General features: G+C 42.0%; 1 protein-coding gene across 2 annotated transcripts in view; it reads left to right on the top strand.

The window, feature by feature from the left end:
- The window catches only part of LOC133402757 (alpha-1,3-mannosyl-glycoprotein 4-beta-N-acetylglucosaminyltransferase C-like), a 95,835-nt gene that overhangs the window by 43,225 nt on the left and 31,617 nt on the right, over nucleotides 1–20,993 (top strand). Inside the window, exon 2 of one of the 2 annotated variants that reach the window (XM_061676861.1) lies at nucleotides 5,989–6,051. The exons of the other annotated variant lie outside the window; for it this stretch is intronic. The gene's annotated coding sequence lies outside the window, so the exon portion shown is untranslated. The remainder of the gene's footprint in view (nucleotides 1–5,988; nucleotides 6,052–20,993) is intronic. 2 annotated transcript variants of the gene reach the window in all.

Here is a 20,993-nt window from a genome sequence, read left to right as displayed (position 1 = left end):
AATCGCAATTAGCATTAGCGCTCTAGTGATTACCATTGTAGGTCAAAAACGCTAACTACTATTCAGCTCACTCATACATCATGTAACAGTACATGTACAGTACATTACACGTCTAACAGTGTCTTAAAAATCACGCTCCTCATTTTTGGCAAATTTTCTTCTGGTCCAATACGGCATAAATTTTGCGGCTACCTATTTTTTAAGTCGACTTAGCCGAGTTATTCAAGATTCTTTCCTAGCCCTAGATGGCTGATGAACTAGTAGATGGGTTATCCATCCATCCATTTTCCAAACCGCTTCTTCTCACTCGGGTCACAGGTGTGCTGGAGCCTATCCCAGCTATCATCAGGCAGGAGGCGGGGTACACCCTGAACTGGTTGCCAGCCAATCACAGGGCACATACAAACAAACAACCATTCGCACTCACACCTACGGGCAAGTTAGAGTCTCCAATTAATGCACGTTTTTGGGATGTGGGAGGAAACCGGAGTGCCCGGAGAAAACCCACGCAGGCACGGGTAGAACATGCAAACTCCCCACAGGCGGGGCCGGGGATTGAACCCCGCTCCTCAGAACTGTAAGGCTGATGCTCTCACCAGTCGTCCACCGTGCCGCAAGATGGGTTATGTCAATGGATAATGAAATGGATGGATAGAATAATGAATGTAGGAATGGATGCATGGATTCCGTATAGATGTTGAATTTAGATGACGGATGACATGGATGGATGTTGATGGATGGATGAGTAGGTGGGTTGGTGGATGGATGAGGCAGTGGTCGTTTCATTAGGTACACTTGCATTGCATCATCAGAGAGGATCTCTGCTTGCTTAAAAAAGATACAAGTCCTCAGCACTGCCATTTCAGCGCTTCACTCAATCGCACTCCATTGTAATCCACGTTGCAAGTGCCTCACGTGGCCGCCAACCTGGGTGTAAGTGTCCCCGTGGGCTTCCAATCAACAGAGCCTGCAAGGAGTCCTGGAGAGAGTGATCGTCACGCCGACCTGATTTCTCTCTGTTGTTTCTATCTCGCTCTCACTTGAGACTCTTTGGGGTCCATTTTGTGGAGAGGACCACTCTGAAATGACACCATGCTTACAGTCCACTGGCTTGAGCATTGTCATTTTTCATGATTTTGTCAAATTAATGTGGTGCATAATTGCCTTCTTTATGATGCCTGACACCACCATGAATACTGCACCAAGTCATCATTACTGAAGAGGAAACGGCATCCGTCCATTTTCTATTGCGCTTATCCTACGTACGACCACGTCTGAGCTGGAGTCCATTTCAGCTGATGGTAAAAGTAGACTACACACTGTGAATCTACCCGGACTGGTCGCCAGTCAGTCACCCCAGATTTGTCAACAGTTCATCATGCTGGATTGTTCATCAGTCAATCACACTGGATTATTCGCCAATCACCTTGGAATGGTCACCGGTCAGTAGCCCTGGATTGGTCAAAAATCCTTCACCTCATGCTCGTCACCAGTCAGTCACAGTGGATTTGTTGCTTGTGAGTCTCCCTGGACTGGATGCCAGTCGCAGCTGTTGGCACAATAAAGGACAAAAAAAAGAGCCTCTTTGCGATTGGATTGCGATGGAAACACCTGCCCCATCACCTCAACCATCAAAATCAAATTCCACACCAGAACGTATGCACAAATCGGGAAGGGGGTGCTGCCTTGGCATATGACTAAATCATTAAAAGAAGAATGCTGCATAATTGCCTGTCAGATAATTAATTAGTGTTTTATGGTGGAGTTGGCCACATATATTAGGTCGGCTGGCAGGCGCCTGCCATATCAATGGCACAGCTAATTAGGGCAATAATGAGGTTAGCTTTAGGACCATGTTGGATGCCACATCTGCACCACAATATCACACATTTTTCATCTTCTGCTCTGTAAGATAACTACCCCTGTAGTTGTCTTTTACCATCCCTCAAGGTCCAGTCTCCTCCCTATAGGGATAATTATTAGAATCCAAAAGTACTGGTTCCAAATGCTAAACAGGTACGGGTGTATTCACTGACTGTAGCCCTAGCTGCATATATAAAATATATAAACTTTTATTCCCAGTAGATAGTACTTACGGACTGTAAAGATTCCTCATGAGAATTTAGACAGGAATTTAGAATTACCAAAAATCCCTCCAGATAAGATTCTTCTCTGCATGCATCGCTATATGTATAAAATATGATTCAATCTAATTATGATACAATATGTTAAACCCAAAATAAAATGAGATTTGATGCTCCATTTAAGAAACCTCCTGATACATTTAACCTTAATTATGATACCATTCTCTACAAGTACAATGAGATTCAATGTGATTCGCCCCAGTTACAATATGATACAATAAGATACGTTTCACGCTAACTACGATACTATTCACTCCAATTTTGATGTTATGCGATACATTGAACGCCAATTTTGATGCAATAGACTTCACTCCATTGCGATATGATACAAAACATTGAAATCCAATTACAATGCCATAGGATCCACTCCATTACTACGTTTGCCTCAAATTTGGCATGATTCACTCCAATTACGATGATACGATACGATCCACTCCATGTACGGTGTGATACATTTAACAGCAATTGCAATGCAATTAACACCAAGTACAGAGAGATATATATGTTTTACATATGTCCAGCCCATATATTTTTTTACAATTGCAATACAAATCACTCCAAGGACTATGTGCTACAGTATGTTTACCTTCAATTCTGATGAATTATAATATGAGATGTTGAACTAATTATGATACGATTCACTCCAATTAGGATGCGATGCGATACTATTCACTACAATTATTAAGCGACACAATATGATACTCTTAACTGCAACAACAAAGCGATATGATCATGGTATAATACCTTACGATTCATTCTTACTTAAAGGTACATTGTTATGATTCACTGTATGTACGAGGATACACTGGTTAATTCCAAGTACGAAGTGATACATACAATGAGGAAAGTTTAATTCTGTTTATGATGCGATACAATTCTCTTCAACTACAATGCCATGCAATATATTTTATTTCAATCCAAACCCAATAGAATTCCCTCTAATTACGATGCGATATGATAAATTCAACTCCACTTTCAATATTTTATCCTGTCATTCACTCCAGTTATAATGTGATGCTATACACTCCAATTACATTGCGCTATTATAGGGTTAACTGCAATTACAGTGCCGCCCCATTTTCTGAAGTGATTGCTTTTTTTAAAATGTGTTTTTACTGCTGTTGGCCATAGCTCACGCCCAGACACTCACACATAAACTCACCAAACTCACCCGCCACCCCACCAGGCCTCGCCTCTGAAAGGCACATGCATGTGCACCAACACTACATACAATACAGTAAAGTACAGTACAGTATTTTCCATACATTTTAGGCTTGCAATTTTTTTGTGTGTGCAAAAACATTTACAATGCATTTAAAAAGTGAGGTTTAATAAATTCAAATTAGTTTAAAGTGTGTGGGAGGCATAAAGTTAGGTCCCTTTATATAGCAGATTTTAATTTATTATGGGTAGGTCTGGAGTGTATCCACAATTATGATTAATTCACACCAAGTGAGTTACAGTGTAATATTTTTACAGCAATTCCAATGTGGTCCAATGTTTATCTCCAATAGCAGCCACCCACACTTGAACGATGTTTTTTCCTGGTGTGGCCTTTTGCTTTGTTTCACTCCCTAGCGAGTTAGCGTCACAGTGGCCACACAGAGAAAGAAAAATGATGGAGTGCTGCTGCTGCTGCAGTGTCCTGATTTCTAGCAATTAGCCGCGCGCTAGCAAACATCCTTGACGGTGCTGACCTCCCGTCATGCAGCGACCGTCACGACTGGAAGCCTCTCCCGGCTTATTACGGCTCCAAGTGTTATGGTAATGGCAAGCGGGTGTGTGTGGCGGTGATAGCACCGCGAGAAAGGATAGCCTATTATCCGCTGCTGTGTGCTCTTATCCACTGCTGGCCATTGGTAATAATGGCGTGGAGGAGGGCGACCTTTCTGTTCTAGTGATAATGCTGGTGGCCGGAGAACAGTGCATTCATCCATTCATTCATTCTCTTCCACTTATTCAGAGTTGGGTTGCAGGGGCAGCAGCTTTTGCACTGGTGGTGTTGTCTGCTCTCAATCTACTCTATCTATTTAACATACACAGTTAGTGGTAGCTTTAGTCAGTTAGCAAAACTACAACACAGTACAACTTTTATATAAACAGTTAATGGTAGACCACAGCGCACCACTGTTTTTACGTACACAATCAGTGTTAGCTTTAGCCAACGAGCACAACCACAGCACACCCCTATTTGTTATGTACGCAGATAGTGGTAGCTCTATCCAGTCAGCAAAACGACACCCCGACTTTATTTGACATACATTGTTAGCAGTAGCTCTAACCAACTACCACAACACAAATTAATCTACATAAAGTACATCATTCGCGTTAGCCAGTTAAAACATGACCACAACGCACGTCTATATTTTACATACACCATCAGCGTTAGCTTTAGACAGTTGACATGACCATAGCGCACCTCTATTATATATATACCATCAGCACTAGCTGTATCCTACGGAGCCCCCCTGGTGCAAAGGTATGAGAAAAATAAAATTCATTAATAATCTGTTCCCTCAATTTAGTAATCTGTTCCCTCAGTTTAGTAAACTGTACCCTCAGTTTAGTAATCCGTTCCCTCAGTTTAGTAATCCGTACCCTCATTTTAGTAATCTGTACCCTCATCCTCATTTAGTACAGTTTACTAAATTGAGGGTACAGTTTACTAAACTGAGGGAACAGATTATCAATGAATTTTTTTTTTCTCATACCTTGGCACCTTTTTTTTACTTACATCGTTAGCTTTAATTTACACCAGCGGCTGGTGTGCGGCCGGTTTGCAGCCGAGGGTGAAGCGGCTGGGATGAGAATCAGCACCTCCAAATCTAAGATCATGGTCCTCAGTCGGAAAAGGGTGGCGTGTCCTCTCCAAATCGGGGATGAGATCCTGCCCCAAGTGGAGGAGTTCAAGTATCTTGGGTTCTTGTTCACGAGTGACGGAAGAATGGAACGGGAGATCAACAGGCAGATCGGTGCAAGGTCTGCAGTGATGCGGACTTTGTATCGGTCCGTTGTGGTAAAGAAGGACCTAAACCGAAAGGCGAATCTCAATTTACCGGTCGATCTCCGTTCCTACCCTCACCTATGGTCACGAGCTGTGGGTCCGTGCTCTTCCTTAGAGATAGAGTGAGAAGCTCGGTCATCCGGGAGGATCCCAGAGTAGAGCCGTTGCTCCTCCACATTGAGAGGAGCCAGATGAGATGGCTGGGGCATCTGATTCGGATGCCTCCCGGACGCCTCCCCGGTGAGGTGTTCCGGGCACATCCCACCGGGAGGAGACCCCGGGGACGATTCAGAACACGCTGGAGAGACTACGTCTCTCGGCTGGCCTGGGAACGCCTCGGGATCCCCCCGGAAGAGATGGATGAAGTGGTTGGGGAGAGGGAAGTCTGGGCGTCCCTGCTAAAGCTACTGCCCGACCGCGGATAAGCGATAGAAAATGGATGGATGGATGGAAGTTTGTTAGGGTTAGGGTGGGTTAGAGTTAGTGGGAATTAAAATAACGCCGCTACACACCAGTCAGATACGACCCTTCCTGCCTGGATGCATCAGCCAGTCATATTGCAGCAGGTCGTGTCCTCCAGCCAATCATATTGCAGCGGGGGGGGGGGGGGGGGGGGGGGGGGTCCTGCCTAAAAGTCTAGTGGGATTCATAAAAACGCAGCACAACCACAGCACACTTTTTTTTTTTTTTTTTTTTAGCAAACAGCAAACATTAAAAGAAGGACATTGTTGGTAGTGGTGTTTTTGGCATTTGTGTAAGATGTGTCTAAGAAGTTAGTACTCCAGCTTCGTATATAAATATGACGGCACAGTGTGACATTAGCATCTCTTTGATTTTCAGGAGCAGCTGACAACTTCCTGGTTTGAGTCAACCTGACGGCCCACGAACACACCTGAGACTTTGGTAAGAATTCCTGAAGTTGAAGAACGCGTTTTTTTTTTTTTGATGATGCCAATCTGATGATGCCCCACACAATGGGTATGTGGGCGAGTAGATTCCTCCCAGTCTTGAATTCACACCCTGTGACAGACTGAAAGTGTAAAAAAAAAAGTGTTAGTGTTGGCTGGCTCGCTGCGCTGCCCACAGCCTTTATGTGCCAGAGGAAATATTGACCGTCAACACTTGCACTTTGCTGGCGTTATTACTTTTTGCATTGTGCATGTGTGTGTGTGTGTGTGTTTTGTAGACAAATAATATACATTTGCTTGAATAAAGAAAACACGAGCAAAAGTGTTTTAGTAAGCCGCAAAAACACAGAGGAGTCTCTGAATTAATGTTTCGTAGCTTGTGTGTGTTAGTTTGTGGCCTGCTAAATATTTGTGCTGGCGCAAAGCTACTTGTTTGCATGAGCATTTAAGCGGGGCCAGGGATCTAACTCATTCTAACCCTAACCCGAACATCATCTTAACAACCATAACCAACCCTTACAATAATTCTAACCCCAGCTATGATTAATTCAAACTTTTAACATACCCTAAAGCAGGAGTCGGCAACCTGTAGCTCCGGAGAAGCATGTGGCTCTTTCATCATTCTGCTTTGGCTCTGTGTCTTTGGAAAATAAATAATCAGTATTTAATGTCTTTTTTTTTTTCATTTCCTTCATTTTCCAAATTTAATTCGAAATTTTAAGATTATGGTTATCTTGTAACATTAAAATAAATGTCAATGATAATGATGTGCGACACCTGGCACCAAGATTTATTGAGCTATTCAACCCCCGGTAGATAAACCATGGATAAATCCAAGAAAAGAAAAGTTTCTGAAGAAAACAGAACGCCGAATGCTATGTGCTACATGAACTATATTAAAAACAAACATCGCTCACGCCTCACAGATGACAGTTTAAAATCATGTGTCAAGATGAAGGTGACGTCTTGCTACCCTGACGCGCCGACACTGTGCGCTGAGATTCAGGAACAAAAATCACATTAACCAAGTAAAATAAATGTTTTAATTGGCTATTATTTTACAAATATATATTTTACATTGTTAAGTGAAATAGTCATTTTTAAATCAAGTTGACAGCTGACTGCACACTCCACAAATAGTAAAATGATGCTGGAACACTAAAGCAGACAACATTTTGGTTTCGCTGCAGGTGGATAATTTCAATTTTTGTTTAATTTCATTAACTACGAGGGGGACTCAAATAGACATTGAGTATTTTATTCGAAAGTAAGCTTCAACCAAGTGTCTTTTTTTCGGCGTTCAGAATGTTTTGGTTTCATGCAGAAATCCAATTTTCTGTTCTCTGTAGCAGTTACTTGATTTCATAAATGCACACTATAGTTTCTTATACATGGATATTTAAAAAAACAAAAAAAAAGAAAATACAAATGCAGTTTTATCCTCACTTTAGATGTCAAAAGGGTTTCGTGGCTAACCTTGTTTTTTTTTTTCTGTGGGAGATGGTCCAAATGGCCTTTTGAGTATTTAAGGTTGTTAACCCCTGACCTATAGGCTGTAAAGGTTATAATTTGAATAATAAGTGATTACAGTCATATAATGTGTGAGTGTGACTTGTGTCACATTAGCGTGTGAGCCTGAGTCCTATTACAATCCCTCTCATGCACATCTGACATCTGCATTAATGTTATTGTACTTTTTAAAGCATGCATTGTAATTGCAGCGCACACAGCATTTACAGCTTTAACTGGCTCTCAAGCCCCTGGTGGAGTGGCACACTCCAATCAAGCAGGCCCTTGCCATTCGGTGACGGTGCGGGACTTGAAAGACTGAAGCTGCTTAAAGATTCACTCAAACACACGGTGCTGGTTTTGGTGCTTTTGGGTGCTTTATAATGTTAGTCAGTTCCTGGTAGTTTTAGTGCTTGTTCTATTGGAAGTGTTTTTTGTTTTTTTTTGTCTTGGTCCTTTCAGGTGGCTTTGTGTGTCAGTTTCTGGTACTTTTAGTCCTTGTTTTATGGTAAGTGGTTTTGGTCCTTGGCCCATTGCATGTAGTTATAGTCCTTGGTCCATTTCTGGTGAATTTGGTCCTTGGTTTGTTGCATGTCTGATTTAAAAAAAAACATCTGTCTGATTTTAAAAAATATATATATATTGTGGCCCCTGAGCAAAAACGTTTTCCACCCCTGGTTTACATGATACTTTCTCCCACTTGGGCCGGTAAAAACAGAGAATGAGCTTTAAAGAAGCAACATAATGACGCTCTCTCCTGCAGTAAGATGGGGCCTTGACCTCATCTCCCGAGCTCGCAAAGAAAAAAAATCTCTCTGAGCTCGCCGATTGCCAATTTGCGACTCTTGGGAAATGCTGCCGCCGCCCCCATTGAGTCGCAGTAGGAAGGCAAACAAACGCAAACGGCACGTAGGCCTCTGTTATCACGCCAACGCTTTCCTCACGTTAATAAGCAAGTGCCGCTCCTCTTGGGACGAACAGCTGGTCGTGTTTTTACAACGCCGTCAACGCACGCCACTCCTCGTTCATCAGCAGCTGTTAGCCACGCATCCTCGCACCTAATTGCTCTCGCTCGCAGTCTGGCCACAACGCAACATTATTTTTCAGTAGCAGTTATCTGGGCCTGATGGATGCTGGGTGTAGCACGGTGCTAATTGAGGAGAGTTCTTTTTTTCTTCAAACCAGTAGTTCATTGATAACTGTCATTGATAACTGAGCTCAATGGAAACACAATCTGTTAAATGAAAGCTAAATGGAGGGAGGTGGTGGTGGTGGTGCGCACCAAACAAGCGAACCCTGATGTGCGCCAAATGAGTAAATCCTCTTGAGCAAAAAAAGGGAACCTTGGTGCGCACCAAACAAGTTTACCCTGGCGCCCACTTGACCAGTGAACTGTGCTGTGAACCAGAAAAGTGAGGCTTGGTGAGCCCTAAATAAGCAATGAGTGAGCACTGGTGCACCACAAAAGGAACACCTGGTGCACGCCAAACAAATAATAACTGGGGCACAGCAAACAAATCAACCCCGGTGTGCAACAAACAAGCCAATCCTGTTTCACACCAAATGGGTGAATTGTGGTGCATCATCGTGTTGGGTGATTATGAAAATAAATAATAATCACAATTATTTTGATTGCTATTGAAATCACGATTGATAAACACGATTATTCATTGATTTCAAAACTTTGTGTTCATTCAACTACCAAAACTAAACTGGAAATATAGCTTAAAAGAATAACCAGAAAATAAATTAGTTACAAGTAAAATAATAATATATAAATACCTGCTGTTCCTGCTGTGCACGCCTTGGCCTCTTAGGGGCAGTGCGGTGCACACATGGCGATACAAACATACACTAAGATAAAAAGGATAGAAGAAGAAAGTCGTGATTTATCAATATAAGTCATTTTTCTCAGATTAAGAATATATGCCTGTGACAATTGTTACATTACCTGTCTGTATGCGTTACTACACCGTTTGCATGTGAAAATTCGTTATATGAAGATAAATCCCTGCCGTAACTTCTCATGCAAATTTTTGCTACCGTCCAAAGGGTTTTCCATTGAGTGCTAGCATTAAGCTGGCGATGTTTCTAAAATAAAATGTCATGTATTTAAATATATAATGTGGGTACTTCTTTTTCTTGTGTGTTATTTTCACAGTAAACTCCAACTGGGGTGTCGATTAATCGCCAAACTGGTGTTTTGTCATTAACAACACGAACACCTCGCTGAAATCAACAGGTGGTGGGTTCAAGCAGCAAACTAGCAGCGATGCCTCAAGCGTGTCACAATGTTTTTCAAAAATGACTTTATTATCAAATATAATAAATGAACGCCCATCTAAAAAAAAGCAGCCCTAAATCTTCACATCAGCAAATGCACCGAACGCCTACCAGTAACAGTGAAAAGACAGACAATAAACTGTAGCTTCAGCTTAGACAATGAAACAAAGACAAGTGGTGGTTGATAAATAACCTCTTTTTTTTGCTTCATCAATCATACTGTACACTATTGTTGTACACCGTAGCGAGTAGCGACTCTGCAGGTGTGGTATGTGAATTGGTGTTAGAGTCTTACAATTTCTCACTGTCTGCTAGACGGGGTGTGCACCAAACAAGCAAATCCAAAGTTCACTTGTTTGGCGCGTACCAGGATTTACTTGTTTGGTGTGCGGGGCTCACTCATTTGGTGTGTACCAGGGAATGCTTGTTTGCTTCGCACTTGGGTTTCCTTCATCTGCTGTATCAAAAACGGGAACACTGCTGCGCACCCACGCGAGCAAACTTTATCGGGGCAAGTAAGTAAACACAAGATTTGTTTGTGTGTGTTTTTTTTCCCCCCAAGGAAGAATGTCCTCTACGTCCTTTTTCATCTTGAGTATACTACCTGATGTGAATCGGAACAATGTAGGAATTGAAGTCAGCCGACCGTGAACACATCGTCATCATAGCCTCTCTCTCTGTGTGTGTGTGTGTGTGTGTGTGTGTGTGTGTGTGAGTGTGTGATTAACATACATATTTGCTCTCGCTGCATTGGCTGACAAAAAAAAACAAAAAAAACACACACAACACGTTTGTGGACGTACAGTACAATGAACCTTTACTAATGCTCGAATAAGAAAGATTTGCAAATTATGGACACCCGCCCCCGTCCCCCCCCACAAAAAAATAAACAACCTTTACAACTGCCTATATTAATAGTTTAAACCCTATATATACTCCAAAATATTAAAATATGATTGCAAACGCATCTTACAACATTATCCTTAAAGATAAATGGCTTCCAGATGATTTGATTTTAAAAAATAAAATAAAAAAAACTCACTCAGAAGTGCAAGGACACTGGTGTGTATGTGGCTGTTGTGCAAACAGTAAAAATTACGATTACTACTAACCTATTAGGCATTTTATGAAATGTTTTACTTAGTGATACATAGGTACAGTGTTCCCCCGCTACATCACAGTAGACTGTTGGCACCCCGATTATCGTGTGGATTTTTTTAAGCATTCCTTTTGTATGTTTTATTTTTTTATTTTTTGACAATATACAAATAGGGGCAGAGCGTGACTGCTAATAGTGAATTACAGTTTTTATCTAACTTGTGTGCAATTAATTTTAATTGAATCCTTTATGTACACATTTTCTGCTTTCCCATATTTAAGTGAGATCTTAATGTTCAAACTGTAATGTTTCATTGGCGACAATAATATTCAATAATACTTATTAGGAATAAAACCTCTCTCTCGTTTTTGATGAACACTTACACATTCTACGCTACTGTATTTTAATATTAGCCATTATGCTGGTTCTCGGAGAGCTATTTTTTTAGGTGGTACTTGGTGTAAACAGACAGTATTTTGACACAAAAATTTGTTTTTTGCCACGTTCCAGAAAATTGCGACTTGGCGACTTTTTCCGCGAATAAAATAAAACCTGTGACAAGGTGAATTTGTCAATGCCAAACAGCAAGTCCACAGTACTTACTGTAATGTCTTTGCATGTGAGAAAAAAGGAGAGCCATAGTCGCCAATGTACTTTTCAGCCGTTAAGTGAATGTCGGGAGAGCAGTAAAACACACAAATGTAACCAGCACACGTACGAGCTGCTGTCAGCAACAGCTCACACCCGGACCCTCACGCGCAGACTAGCCGACATCGCACGCAACCCTACCTGGCCTTAAAGGCAGATATCTACTGTAACTCACCGACACTAGTATTTTCTCTACATTTTATGCTTGCAATTCCTTTTGTCAGAAAATTGTTTTAGTTATCTTCGACAAAAACATTTGTGAGCAAGTGAGTTTGCCGGGGTTCACTCTATTCATGAAACCGCTGTCTCTTTGGTCCCTAGTGTGGCGTCGCTACGAAGACACCGTAAATGGAGGACAGGAGGTCCTGCAGCAGCTGTTCCCGTACGTGAAAAGATAATTGTCTTCTCGCCAGGAGAAGAGGGGGAGGGGGCACCCTCGAGCAGGTACGAGGGTCCCTTCTGAGGTGTCGTAATTACTTGTGCTGATAGAGGTGAAGAGAGGACGGTGCCTGCTTCCCGGCAAAACCGCCCCCTCCTCCCCTCCTTGCGCTTGCCATATGCAGTGTTTAATGTCAGTGTAATCTGTAAAGGTTAGCGCTGTACATCTCCACAAGAAGCTGAATCAGTGCTCTGGAAACACACAGTGACATCAAGAAGCACGGCGCCCTTTCGTCCGCTTTAATACGACCACACTTTGTGTGCTTCCAAACAGTAGTCACACTGCGGACTGGAAACCAACTATTCGCAGGCTACTGGTGCTTACCAGGTATCGCTTCTTTGGTGCGCAGAAGGTTTTACTTTTTTAGCATAAGAGACGATTTGAAGAGTTCAAAAGAAAAAGCCTATTTTGTGAATTGAGTAATTTATGTTTTTAAATCTCTCGTTCCAGTTAATCCGCATTATGCGGAATGTCTTATGACCAAACCCGGACTTCCTGTGTGCGTGCCGTTAACTACGATAACTACTGGGCTTCTTTTCATCTAATACATGCACGCAATGCACTAAAAATACCTGAGTCACCTATTTCCATGCCATATGGGAATGCACACCAATTAAATGCTTTTGGACTTTGGTTATGCAGGTTTCCACTTTCCCCATTATTGTGCATACTTGGCGACTTTAGCATAATCGGGTGCCCTGTGATTGGCTGGCGACCAGTTCAGGGTGTACCCCGTCTCTCGCCCGAAAATAGCTGGGATAGGCTCCAGCACGCCCGCGACCCTGGTGAGGAGAAGCAGAACGGAAGATGAATGAATGAAAAAATGACCTCCCCAATAAATATTCACAATCAATTCTTGTTGTGTTAGCTGCCGCTAAGAAAACAATTTTATTAAACTGGAAAAATAAACAATCTATTAATATTAATCACTGGTTAGAGCTCATCATAGAGTATATTGCATTAGAAAAAATATCTGCAGAATGAAAAAATCTATTACATAATTACACAGATAGCTGGTCACCCTTCTTTAAGAATCTAGATCTTTGATTATGTAATATTAATGGCTGAACAAACATGCTGTTTTTTAGATTTCCTGAAAAGTGATGGATTTGGAGATGAGAAGTTTCCGCCCGACGACAGCGATATGCAGGTTGTTCGTGGAGCCTGCCTGATAGAAATTCTACTTTTGTATGTACTCTGCCCTAAAACTATCTACAGTATAAAGTTTAAAAATGCGTCCAAATTTAACTTAGCTACTTACTTAATCTCTTACTATTGTAGTGTTGCTCTCCCTTACCTCTCCCTTCTGCTTAGTTTGACACACAGATGCCGCCACACATCTTGACCAATTACATGCAATTTAAACAGAAAAAGGTTGAGAAAAAACAACAAATCAGCTCGCAATCAGCCACTGTGGGCACCCGTCCACTTCACACCAGTTCGTCGAACCATCGGTAGTGCAAAGCAAACCAGTGAATGGTGCACACCAAATAAGTGAAACTTGGTTCGCACAGGATCTGCTTGATTGGTTTGCATCAGGTTCACTTTTTTGGGGGCCACACACCTTTCTGGAAAGTGAACCTTTTTGGACACCAAACGCGAACTCTTGTGTGCACCTAACAAGCGAATCTTGGTGTCCATCTGGATTTGCTTGTTTGGGCTCACTTTTTTTGGAATCCCAGACAAGTGAACCCTGGTGCATACCTGAGTTAAAGTCCCTGTAAAGTGAAAATATATGTCTTTTAAATTTGAAACACCACAGAGAACAGTGTTGTTAACAACCGTGGCAAATTTGAATCATTAAAAAATATCACCACGTGTATGGCTGGAATATATCCCATGTCATAAGTCCTGTCGCAGGGCTTTTCCACGTCGCGACAATGAGGCGCTCTAAAGAGGCCACTACATAACGCAGCCCCGTTCCACATGCTGGCTGTCAAGTCGGACTTTTTCAGGTTTGTTTTCCTCCCTTTCTTGCTATTCCGCCATTCTCTGGATGATGTATGTGCACTCACAGCCAACAACAAGGTGCTCTAAAGCGGCCACGCCAGCCCAAAGCCCCGGTCCACATGTTGGCTGTCAAATCTGACGCCCCCCTCCTTTATCTCCATGACGTGCACGCACTCATGCTCTAAAGCGGCCATGCAAGCGGACTATCTGATAGGAAGATGTGTTGTCACGGTGTAGGCATAGCTAGCTAGCTAACTGTAATTACGACAGATAGCCGCTGTTGCAAATGAAGACGCCGAAGTTCTTATATACCAAGGGGTGGCCGACTCATGCCCGGGCCAAATTGCGCCACTGGGCCCCGTTTTAGCCACGCCCAAAAACTCAATAAAACTGAAACAGTGAAAAAGAGTTTAATCCTATATCTCCATAATACAGTACTACCTATTTCTCAGTCTTTGCATGTTTCCAGCAATGATTTTCAAACATGTACAGTATAATGTACTTAGCAACAAACCTCTGTATTCACTTTATAGTCTTTAAACTTTTTGACACACCAAATGATTGAGCGCACCGGGATTGACTTTCTTTTTTTTTTGCATCATAAATATTTATGTTGAGCTCCACTGTTTATTCCTTTTATATTAATAGTGGTTCACTTTGTTTTACACATGCCTGACTAGTCAGAATTGCACCACAGTTCAGTGCATTTTATTATTTATAGTTAGTTTTACCCTTGAACAGGTTTAATCCCATTATCTCCTCTGGGAATATTGGACAATTTGACATAGATGGTTGTCATCAAATTGTGATAATATCCCGTATGTATATAGTAATAAGGAAAATACATCAAACCGCTGACCCATTTTCATGTGAATGAGGTCACGTAGTCCATGCATATAGAAATAAGTCCTATTTGCGGTGTGAATGTATGAATGTGAACGTATGACTGTGACAGTGTTACGGATTGGAGCTATCTGATTTGCACAGGCAGGCAAAATTGCTCTAGTGACACAGTTGACATCAAAGGACACTAGCCTCCGAGCGCAAGCTGGCGTGACCGTTTCGGGGGAGTGGAGGAAGGGGGGTCACGAGCTAAGCGGCGACGGACCACCGCATCCCACTGAGGTGGGACGGCACCTGTGTGTGTGCTTGAAATCCACCGTTTACGTGCTAAAACCGTACTGCTTTGCTGTCATCTTGTGGTACCTAAGTGCCAAGGAACTATGTTGATGTGATTTGTGATTTCGGTCCCTTCAATATATTACAATTTACTGTAGGCAGTTTGCAGTTTTCTTAACCGTAACCAGCCATGGTAGGATTAGCCAAGCAACAACAAGGAGTGTCGTCCAACTGTTGGTGTTCACTTTCGTGAAAAGATAACAGTTTGATATATTAGATTAGATTATATATTATGTGACTATATTTTTCTGTTTATCATTTGCTGCCCTCAGTTTGCAGTTGTTGTTTTCTTAACCATAACATCCCATGCTAGGATGAGCACAGTGAAAACAAGGAGTGGCGTCCAACTATTGATGTTGCACTTTCCTAAAAATAAAGCATTAAAGATGTTATTCCTCACTTTTACTGTATTTCACAATTATAATTTAGTAATAGCGGTTTGCTATTCTTAAATAGCAGACCATGCTTCGATAATAACAAGGATTAGCATCCAACTATTGATGTTGTACTTCACTAAAACAGCAGAAACTAAGCCATACATGCATCTCTAGAAGTTGCCCTTCACTTTCCTAATATGAAACAATTTAATCTGCTATGTATTAGATTTGACTATTTATTATAATTTAATGCTTGCAGTTTATTTTTAACTATAACAAGTCAAGCTAGGAGAAGCACAGTGAAAACAAAGCGTGGAGACACAAAATCCCATCAACACGGTCATTATCATCCAACGTATGAGCTTTCCATCTTCTTCTCAAAGTCAGTGCACTCGCTCAGTGTGCATTAGCGGTGTGTTTTGATGGGTAAAATGGGACATTAAGTCGCATCATGGCATACGCGTGGAGCTGCGTGGCTCTATTCCGCCATTACAGAATTGTCCTCTGACACTTTTGTGTAATTTCCCCGCCGCAGTTTCTGAGTCGCCAAGTAGAAAATTGCTTGGCACGGGTTCATAATTACAGGCCGAGCGCGCATGCATCACCTCTGAGCCGGCGCGCGTTGCTTCCGATCAGATGCTCTGCGCGGCGGATTTCAGCACAATGCCGCTAATCACCGCCGCTTCCCCTTGGTGGTGGCCGTGCAGATCACGTGACGCCAAGTGTCAAAATGGATTATCTGTTGTGAAAACACATCCAAATCCATACATATATGAAAGATCATATTTTAATGACAATAACATAGCCATACAGCAATGACATAATAACCGATATGCAGTGAATCCCCGCATATTTGCGGTTCATCATTTGGTGATTTTCCTTTGGAACCTATCCTCCATTATTCGCTGAAAATCTCACTTGCTTATACCGCTTCTGTACAGTGCACATATTGATTACCCATGTGTGTTGTAATGATAGTTTGTGCTTGTGTGTTATTTACTGTAGCTTAGTATCCTAGCTAATACTATTGATGAGTCTCATGTGAAGAGGATTTGTTTGCGTTGAAAATTGTAACTACTTAATGCAGGTGTTTATGTAACATGGGTTATTGATTGTGCACATGCTCGATGCACAAATGTTGATGCTTTGCTGATTATTCTTTGTGTCGTTTTATACCACAGTCAATATATCATTATACAATCCCTTTTTTTACAATCCTGTTTGTTTTAGGAGATTTGCTTCCTGGGGGATTACTTGCAGTGGAATTACTTGCAGCTTTTCGCTATTTGCGGGGAAAAGGGACTGAGGCCTGCCGCGAACAGCAAAAATCCTCGGGTTCTCTGGACAATAATCCCCACTATGTCATGGTTCACCTATCACGCCAAGTGTGTTTTAATAAGTTTCAATAATATGTGTGATGTAAAAAAAAATTAAATACAAATGAAAAAATCCATGATATCTTGTCACATTCAAATCTATATACAATTTTTAAAAAATTCAAAATAGTGTGACAATTTTTTTTAATTGGGCACTTACTGTACTTAACGTTAAGCAGTTAGTAGCTGTTAACTTCCACCAGTAGGGAAATGGACCTTTCTTTACATCATCTTGAGAAGTTTAACATCCTGCTTTGTCTGGCGGAGTAATGCCTGCCTGTCAGACTTCTACTGGAATCGCAAATCGCGCCGCTGTTCGCTCTCAAGCTGGCTGCCTGTCAGTCGTGGCTAATGCTAGCTACTCCTTTGCTAACATGTTGCCTTAGAGGGAGCAGGGAGTTTGGGTACAATCTTGTGGCATTACAGAAAGTGCACAAGATGACACAGCTACAGGCACGAATCGGTGAGTTTTTCAACAAATGGTTGTTTGTTAGGTAGTACAGAAAATATTGAGAGTCAGTGAGCTACAGTATACAACAATCCACACATGCTTAACTACGGAACACCAAAAGGGAGAGTTCAAACAATCCCGGAGTTTCAGGCAGCGGGTGGGAAATGAGAAAGCTGGCGGGGGGGGGGAGGGGGGGGTATCGATGCAGAAGGCGAAATTAGAATTGATTTGTGGAGAAGTAAAGGGTGGTAGGCTGAGGGGGCTTGCGATCTGGCTCGAGCTCCTGTGAATCCCTAATCTGCCTGTCTTTGAGGAAATCTCCGTGGCAGAAGCAGCTTCTCATTACTCTCACAGACAGACGATCTGTTGCAGATAGGATGCGAAACAAGCTCCAGGGCGGCGTTAAGATGCCAAGTCTCGCCAGGCCTAATGGGATTCTTGTAAACAGGCGCCTCACCGGAGGACACCCGCATTTTTACTGTTTCACAGGTGGTTGATCCACTTTAACACCATGGAAACCGCCCACATTCATGATACATTTCCTGGGTTGTCTAAAAATGTTACGACCAGTGCAAGGCCTCAGGTTGTCATAAAACAAAACAAAACAACAGGGTATTTGACGAGTAGAGAAGAAACCCTTTTAAGCTGTTGGACTCTAAGGACCTGGTTCTAGGTCTGACAGAAAAGCATTGGAATTAACTGGAAAAACCAATCTTGATCGATTTTTATGTTGCTTTTTGATAAACCACATGAATAAAGCATAAACCCTCTGGGTGAGTCTTTTGAAATCTGGTGCAGATTTTCTCTAACCTGTAACCCGTTACCCTAACCGACAAACCATGACACTAACCTTGACATAAAGAAAAACTCTGCTCTTGACCCTAAAGCTAATGCCGACGCATAACCCTAACCTACTAACCTTTAACCCTAAACACCTAACCAGCGAACCCTGACCCCTATCCTAGCACTTACCCTTACCTTAACCCCAACATAACTCCCTATTTTACAAACCATTATACTTACCTCAAATCCTACCCTCATTTAACCCCAACACACGAAACTAACCACAATCCTAACTCAATAATCATAATCATAACTCTAACCCAACCAACTAACGCTAACCTTCAAATCCTTACCGACAAACCATAACGCATTCCTGCATCTTAACCTCTACCCAACACCCTAACCTACAATCCAATTTACTAACACAAACCCTAACCCCTAACCAGAGGTGGGGAGTAACGCACTACATTTGCATTATATTTACTTAAGGAAAAATAGTACTTCAGAATCAGAATCAGAATCATCTTTATTTGCCAAATATGTCCAAAACACACAAGGAATTTGTCTCCGGTAGTTGGAGCCGCTCTAGTACAACAGACAGTCAATTTACAGAACACTTGTCAGAGTAGTTTCAACACATCATATTTTTTACTCATATTTGACCATTATATATTTTTCGTAAGTGAAAAGGCTACTCTTACTCTATTACATTAAGCCACATCACAATCACTACTTCTGATTGCATTGTCTCACTGTTAGCTCACTCAAAACTTGGAAAAAGGTCCAAACAATGCATTGCGCCAGCATCAGCCAGCAGTGAGCTGACATAAGCTTACTGTACGCGGTCACCTCTTCGGTCCTTGCTCCTCTGTTTAAATGTTAGCGCTTTCCACTAGAGATACGATTGAGGAGACGGGTACCGTAGACATGCTGTATGACGTGACAGGTATGTCATGCCATCTCTGCCGGGTCAGCCTATTGTGCTGTTTCATGAGTGTAAACAAAAAAAGTTCATTTAAGTTTATTGTGGTTAAGTTTGCCTTATTCTTATTCTATGTTAATTTGTAAATAATTTAGTATTGTTGTAGTTCAAGTGATATTGTTGGGCAATATTTGAAGTTGCACATTCCTCTTTTATATTTTTGTCTATTTGACATTCATGCTCAAATTAAAAAAAGGATGAATCATAAGTTACTCACCAGTTACTCAGTACTTGAGTAGTTTTTTTACTTATTTATTCTTACTTAATAATTAGCTGGAGGACTAGTTTTTACTTGTACTTAAGTCATATTTCTCTGAAGTAACTGTACTCTTACTTGAGTAAAGTTTTTGGGCTAGCCTACCCACATCTGCCCCTAACCCACTAATCATATTCCTGACCTTAATCTGAAACCCAACCCTAACCACAACACTTAACTTCAAACCCACTAAGACAAACCTTGTAACCCTAATCCTCACCCTTACCCGAACTCCAAACCCATTGACCTTATAACCCTAAATCTAACCCTCAACCCTAACCATAATGCCTACACTGACCCTAACCCACTAATCCGAACCCCTTACCCTGACCTAGCCCTAACCATAAAACTAACTCCTAACCCACGAACCTTATTCGTAACCCACTTCTAACACTACCCCTAACCAGCAAACATGTCTTCTTCTTCAGCTGCTTTGTGGTTGTCAACCACTTTGTAATTATTGCACACCACCACCACCTACAAGACAGCTGTGGAACAATAGTGGATGCAACTTCAGACTTAACATTAAAACTTATATTAGCAGCAAACAAAATAGTTGTACAATAGCCTTATGAGTCTTGGATTTGTAATGAATGCACTTTACCGCCAGCTACAGGACTGGTGTGACTGGAGTGGTTCTTCTTTAGTCCATGCATAACGCTAGTGATAATCTTTGATGGTGCTTTGTAGCATTTTTGTGCAGCCCTGGCAGAGGTCTGGTCTCCACTGAATGGTCCTGTTTGCCGATTGTGTTGTCTGCCGAATCAGATTAACAGCTCAAGCAGTCGGAGGCGATGCCAAGCCGCCCGCAACGCGCCGGGAGGTCAAGTGGCTGGCAGCCATTTTCCGAGCAATTGGCATCGCTAACCCCCACCCCGTGGCAAAAAGCGTAAGTTTGCACTTAATGAAAATTCTGCATCCCAAAGGGGGGTGCTCATGTTCGCACAGAACGTTGCAGTCGATTATCTTCGCTTTGATCCCGGCTCACAACCTCGAGCCCGTTCGCGGCGGCGCGGCGACAAACCACTTTCATCTTTAACGACACCACCAGCGCAACAAGCTGTGATCACACGCCGAGACGCACGTAACGGAATTAGCATTTGCGCTAAAGGCACCCTGCTGTCAACGATCAACCCTATAAACTCATATTGAAGGAAATAGTGTGTTTTATTCTTGTACCGCTTGCCATTCTGGGATGTGAACTTATTGAAAATCACAATGTCAAGAAAAAAAAATCAATTAAATGTTGCTGGTCTGTGAGAAAGGGACCAAAGGCGTCCCACAAATTTCCCAGCTTCTCGGGTAGCATCAGAAGCGACTGTGAAGTCTCTGATGGGCCAATTTTGTTGACACTTTGTGAAAGGGGCAGCAGAGTGCTGATTAAATGTGTTTTTTTATTGTATTGTATTGCATACACATTGAGTTTATTTGAGAATCTGCTCGCATGTATCACTTTAAATGCCATTAACTCTAGGTCTCTTAATTTGTACCGAGTGTGCCAAACCGTGGCCTTAAAACCGAGGTATGGAAGGACAGTGATATTTGGTGAACCTTAACACCCCAAAACGTAATCAACTTCATCATGGCTCTAAGAAAAAGAAACAC

This window comes from Phycodurus eques, chromosome 5 (genome assembly GCF_024500275.1).
Source record: "Phycodurus eques isolate BA_2022a chromosome 5, UOR_Pequ_1.1, whole genome shotgun sequence".
Taxonomy (NCBI): domain Eukaryota; kingdom Metazoa; phylum Chordata; class Actinopteri; order Syngnathiformes; family Syngnathidae; genus Phycodurus; species Phycodurus eques.
This window is presented reverse-complemented; position numbering and strand designations above follow the sequence as displayed.